Source organism: Trichechus manatus, unplaced genomic scaffold (genome assembly GCF_000243295.1).
Source record: "Trichechus manatus latirostris isolate Lorelei unplaced genomic scaffold, TriManLat1.0 scaffold00007, whole genome shotgun sequence".
Taxonomy (NCBI): Eukaryota; Metazoa; Chordata; class Mammalia; order Sirenia; family Trichechidae; genus Trichechus; species Trichechus manatus.
The window spans coordinates 13,632,379-13,638,378 of record NW_004443943.1 but is presented as its reverse complement, the minus strand read 5'-3'; the positions used below and the strand labels follow the sequence as shown (position 1 = coordinate 13,638,378).

At 37.6% G+C, this 6,000-nt stretch overlaps 1 protein-coding gene across 19 annotated transcripts in view; it reads left to right on the top strand.

Moving 5' to 3' along the window:
* The window catches only part of SGMS1 (sphingomyelin synthase 1), a 323,258-nt gene that overhangs the window by 295,839 nt on the left and 21,419 nt on the right, over positions 1–6,000 (top strand). The window lies entirely within an intron of this gene.

Here is a 6,000-nt window from a genome sequence, read left to right as displayed (position 1 = left end):
AAAAAAAAAAAAAAAAAAAAAAAATAGACAAGAAATTACAGTTTTCATGGATTAATTTCATTTATCTTTAACATAAAAGAAAATTTTCTAAGTAATACATCTTGCTTACAGGCAGTTTAGAAGATCCCCGTTGTCATTGAGTTGATTTCCGACCCATAGCGACCCTATAGGACAGAGTAGAACTGCCCCATAGGGTATCCAAGGAGCAGCTGATGGATTTGAACTGCCAACCCTTTGGTTAGCAGCCAAGCTCTTAACCACTGCGCCACCAGGGCTGCAATTAGAAGATAAAAATTTTTTAAAAGTTACTTATCTCACCAGAGATAAATAATGCTAACATTTGGGTTCATATCCCTTTTGATATTTTTCTGTGTAATCCCAGTATTTGTGCTTGTGTTTTTGTGTTTTTTAATGATACCATCGTTTGCCTTGTATTTTATAGCATGCCCACAGGTTACTTCTTTTTCCTTCCTCTCTTGACAAGCCATTATGGATGTGTCTAATTAGTCCTGATCTGACTTGGAAGTCATCACATCTGTCGCCCACCAACCTGTCGGTATCGTGACAGTTGGTTATTAAGCATTCCGTTATGGGTATCAGCCTCATACTGGAAGATCATCCTTGGTTTAGACTCTACAGCTGCTTACTAGCTGATGGACTTTGGTCAAGTTACTTAACAGCTGTAAAATTTTTCCCTACCTACAAAATGGGAGTAATAATAGCGTTTATCTCAATGCAGTTGTGAGAATTAAATGAGATGATAAGCATAATGGCCTTGACAGAGGATTTGGCATTCTCCTGATTTCCAAACTTAAGCTATTCCCACCACCATCACCACCCCCACCACCCCCACCCATCTCAGTAATTGGCAGCTCTGTCCTTCCCTGTGCTCAGGCCAAACATCTTGGTTTTGCTCTTGATATACCCTTCTACATCACATCTAATTTGTCTGTAAAGCCAGCCACTTCTCACCACTTCTGTTGCTGCCACAGGTCTAACCACTTTCATCTCATACCTGGGTTACTGCAGGAGCCTGCTGCTGGTCTCCCTGTTTTCCTTCTTGCCTCCCTTAAGCCATTACTCGACTAAGCAGGCAGAGCAACCCTCCCTCAACATACGTCATTCTTCTCATACCTCATATTGTGATAAAGCCAGAGTTTTCCCAATGATTTAGGAAGTCCTGCCAGACCAAGCACAGTTTCCTCCTGGACCTCATCTCATGCACACTGATGTAGCTCCCTGAGCCCCCGCTGGTCAGTAGGCAGCCACCCACACTAGGCTCTGTTTGGAATCTTCTCCCTCAGTGTCCTCATTGACTCACGCCCTCATACACAGGGAGGCCTTCGCTGACCAACTTATCCCTGAATTGCAGCCTCCCTTCCCCGAGTGATACTCTCGCTTAATTTTTACCCTTTAGCACTTACCTAACATGTTTCTACGTTTTACTGATTCATCTTGTTTATTGTCTGCCTCCACTGCCAGAATATAAGCACCACGAGGCAGACTTGTTCTTCATTGTGTTCACTCTTGTATCCTCAGTGCCTAGAATAATGCTTACCACAAATATATTACATGAATAAATAAACAAATAATAGCAGCAGCTAGTATTTATTGTGTTGCACAGTGCTAGACACTGTGCCTAGGACAGAATAAATGTTAGCCATTGCTGGTGATGTATGTTGTTACTGTGTTTTTAGACAGCCCCTGTTAAAATGAAATTACCCTTTAAGGGTAATCCATTAACTCAAGAACAAACATTAATTGCTCAATTTCGCTAGCTGTGACTGAAAAAGCCCCTGAGAATGTGCTTCAAGGTGGGTAAGTTTTGATGAAAGGAAGGAATAAGGAAAGATCTGACTATTTTATGCATGCACACACATACACACACGTGTATATACATACGTGTATATTATTTTTGTTAATAGTCTAAAAGAAAATAACAAAAAAGAAATGTAGCTTGTTTGGTACAGTTGTATGTAGATGTTACTAGAGGATAAAACGAAAGCCGAACCTGTTGCCATTGAAGTCCATTCTGACTCACAGCAACTTGATTTTAATTCTTCATAATCGTCTTAAGTAGATCGTATTCAGGTTGCTTTCATATTCTACCAGGTAACATTTTTTCCTGACCCTATGGAGGGTATATAAAACCAAAAAACCAAACCAGTTGCCATCAGGTCGAGCTTGTGTGTGTCAGAGTAGAACTGGGCTCCATAGGGTTTTCATGGCTGTGACCTTTCAGAAGTAGATCATCAGGCCTTTCTTTCAAGGCACCTTGGGTGGATTTGAACCACCAACCTTTCAGTTAGTATCTAAACGCTTAATCGTTTGTACTCCTGAGTATTTTAATAAAAGGCAGGGAAAGGGGGGACAACTTTTATAATATGATTTGTTCTTTGCAAATCACCTAAACCAGCATGGATCATTTCTTGAATGTAATCAACTGTCATATTGCAATTTTTTTATAGAGTTTAGGGGGAAAAAAAATCAACCACTACCTTTTTTTTTTTTTAGTTGGCAATATTATTAGTGAAAAGAGGAGCTGATTGAAAGTCTTGTTGTGGCTCTCATTGACTGACTCTGTGGCCCCAGGCTTGTACTTGACGTCTACATTTTAGTTTCTCCTTCTGTAAAATAGAGTAATAACCCAGGCTAAACAGGAATGTGGTTAAAGTAATATCAAAGATGTAAAATCTCTTTGAGTTGGATTTTAAAAGGCACCATGCATGTACAGACACATTTCTGGACTGGATGCAGAGGTGTGTCTCTGCCATCCACCCAGTGTGAGTCCCCCACAATCCAGTAAATAGTGAGTTATAAATCTCCCAGAACAGCATTTGTTTTTATTTTTTGTTTGTTTGTTTGTTCTACAGCATTTTTTCTTTTCCTTATCTTTGTTTTTCTAACCTTTCCTTAGAATTTTCTCTCCAACAGTACAGAATGAAGCCGTCAGTTTTCATGTTCTGCCATCTGGTACAATTGAGAATGCTGAGGCTGTGATGGGTGGGAGGTCCATACAGGGCAATGAGGAGGAGGGAAGGGGAGGGAAAGTGGAACCATGGCAGAACTGATAGTCCCCAGTGGGACTTGCAGTCGTAGCTGGATGAATAAATCAATATTAGCAAGTGTTTGAAATTAAAAAGATGAGCTCAAAAAGGATGCAGACTAAAGAATTGGTAAGCACCAGGGCATATTAATTCTGCAGATACATGAAAGGGGTTAAAAGACAAGCATTTAATGGAAATAAATAGGAAAAGACTCTCTACAGGAGTAAGAAGTAAAGCTCTACAGAACTGGGACTTCAGCCAGTATTACAGGTACCATAGTAATCTATTGGGATCAAAAGCTAAGTAAGGCACAACTCTCCTTAAGAGCACCTTCTAATAGAAGGGATGAGACCCTCCACTGATAATCATGATGTAAGCTTCACTGTTAAAAATACCATAAAACAGAGATAAAGTTCTGAAACAATTTAGAGGATGAAGTGGTTCTGTACAGTGGGGGCATCTGGAAGGCTTCACATTGAGGTAGTACTCGAGATGGATGGAGAGGATTATAGCAGACAGTATAATGGGGAGGCCACGCCTTGGAAAGAAATTTGCAAGCAAAGGCAAGAAAGTGAGGTTGTGTTTAGGAAACGATGTCTGACTCCTTTTGCCCAGGACGGTAGAATTTGTATCTACAGATGAGACTAAAGAGGTGGCTTGGGGTCACGTTTAGAGGAGTGCTGAATGCCATTTATTTATATTTCCTTACAATCAAATTTTACAAGCACGTTTTTCTTTTTTCTTGGAAAAAGTGTTTACAACTCTGTTACTCAAATTCTTGGAAGAATAGTAGATAACCATGACCAAATACAAGTTACTGTGAGATGATAGTCACTGAAAAGTGTGAGCAGATGGGAACAGGCTTCTTTCTAACATGAAAGGGGAAGTGTGTCCCACATGAGAATACCATCGCTGTTTTGTGAATTGTAATGTGTATCTTGTTCTTGACATTCACTTAACCACTAGCAGTTGATGCTATCTCACTGACATTTCTTCTTTGACTTTTTTCTGGCTTCATTACACTTTTAACCACTTTAAACTTTTTATTTTTTATAAGTCTTGAAGTTTTAAACCTTTAAGTAAATAAGTATTCTTATGTGAAATTCTTTAAGGACATAAATACCTAAAAGTGCCTACAACTCTTTGAAACACTTTTATACCCTGCCTTTTTTTTTTTTTTTTAAAGTTTGCAGTAGGATATCCTTGTTTAACATTATACATTGAAGATATTCTAAGCTTAATTTTAGAAAGATTAAGTAAATGCCTAAGAGCAGAAAATTCTTTTAAACATCCACTTCCAACTTGTCACCTTGACAAATCCATGTTGATAAAGCCATTTGACTTTCTTACTTCCAGTCAAATCAGTCAGTGTGATGGAATTTTCAATATTTGTGACTTTTAAAGTATTTTTTTGTAGAAGAGTTTATCTTTTCTCATCCTTTATCATTTTTCATACACTTCATTCTCAGATAATTCTGAAATCCTTTCATTGCTACTCACATGTGACTGAACTTTGAGACATGGAAATAGTTACTGGTGTATGTGTACACACCTGAGTGTGTGTGTGTGTGTGTGTGTGTGTGTGTGTGTGTGTGTGTGTGTGTGTGTGTGTTTGGGTACCATGAAACAATCAGACAAAATGATTTTAAGATAGTAAGTTTTACCAAAATTGAGCAATCGAAGCAGTCATTTTATTTGTTTTTCTGCTTCCAAATTGTTCAACAGATCTAAATTTGATAGTTTTCTGTCCTAAGTTTTTCTTGTATAAAGTGAAATTGCAAATAAATATGTTAGAGCAGGATGGATAAGGAGGACATTTTCTTTTTAAGAAAAATGACCATTATACCTTACAGTGTAAAAATGATTTCAGTGTTTCTTTTGAGTTTTCTTAGTAAAGACTTTGTAGGTTAATATTATTCTTTGCTATTTCCTTTATATTGTTTAATTGCATCGTGCTTTTCATTATATGTAAACCTTTCCAAGACAGCTTTATGCTAAATAAATTCTTGTCTTTGGAGGTGGTATACACAGCTTCACTAAGAGAAAATAAATAAAGACAGCCACTATGGTAAGCAATTCTGACCTAGTATCTGAACTATAGGTAAGGAGATAAAACACCTATACAACCTAAGTAACCTATATAGACTGCAGTTGTGAATGAAATGGTAATATAATTTCATGGGCTATATTTTAAAATTAATTTTTAATTACACAAGTGACATATCATTATGTTCTTATTAAAACAAAAAATACAGATGAGACAAATTGTCCTGACTGCCACACCATCAATACAAATGCTCGCTCTGCATAAAAGTAAAGTTACGCTGTACAGTTATAGAAAGATTAAATGTTAAATATTGTAAGAGGAAAACCCATCAACTGTTTCTAAATTTTCCTTGTTTATTTAACTTGGATTGTCCCGGGTCAAGAAAAACTTGAACTCCCTAAGACTGAGGAAGAGGGGCCGCACAAGACTGGGATTCTGGCCTGTGGTAGAACAGTAGAGAGGTCGAGAGGAAAAGTTCTTGTCCAGAGATACAGCTTTGCTTTAATTAGGCTATGCTGTACAAACTTACATGGAATTTGATATTAGAAGTTATCGAACTCAATATACATGTTTATATACATATATCTAATAATTTCGTTGGAATCACTAATTGGCTTTAAAAGATTTCTACTTCTAATTCTCGTTGATTTTGTTATTCATCAACATAACCTATACATTTGATAGCTACCATTTGTGCCTACTGTGTGGCAGGGATTTTTCATTATTTCCCACGTTAAGCCTATTTTACAGATGAAGGGACTAAGACTCAGAAAAGTCAACAGCCTACCCTGAGGCCACAGTATTAGTAAGTGGGGAGGGGTAGATGCTGTCTCTCAGACAGGCTATTTTCTTCACACCATGCTGCCTCAGAGAACAGCTAACAGAATCAGTTTTTGTTTTTTTCTA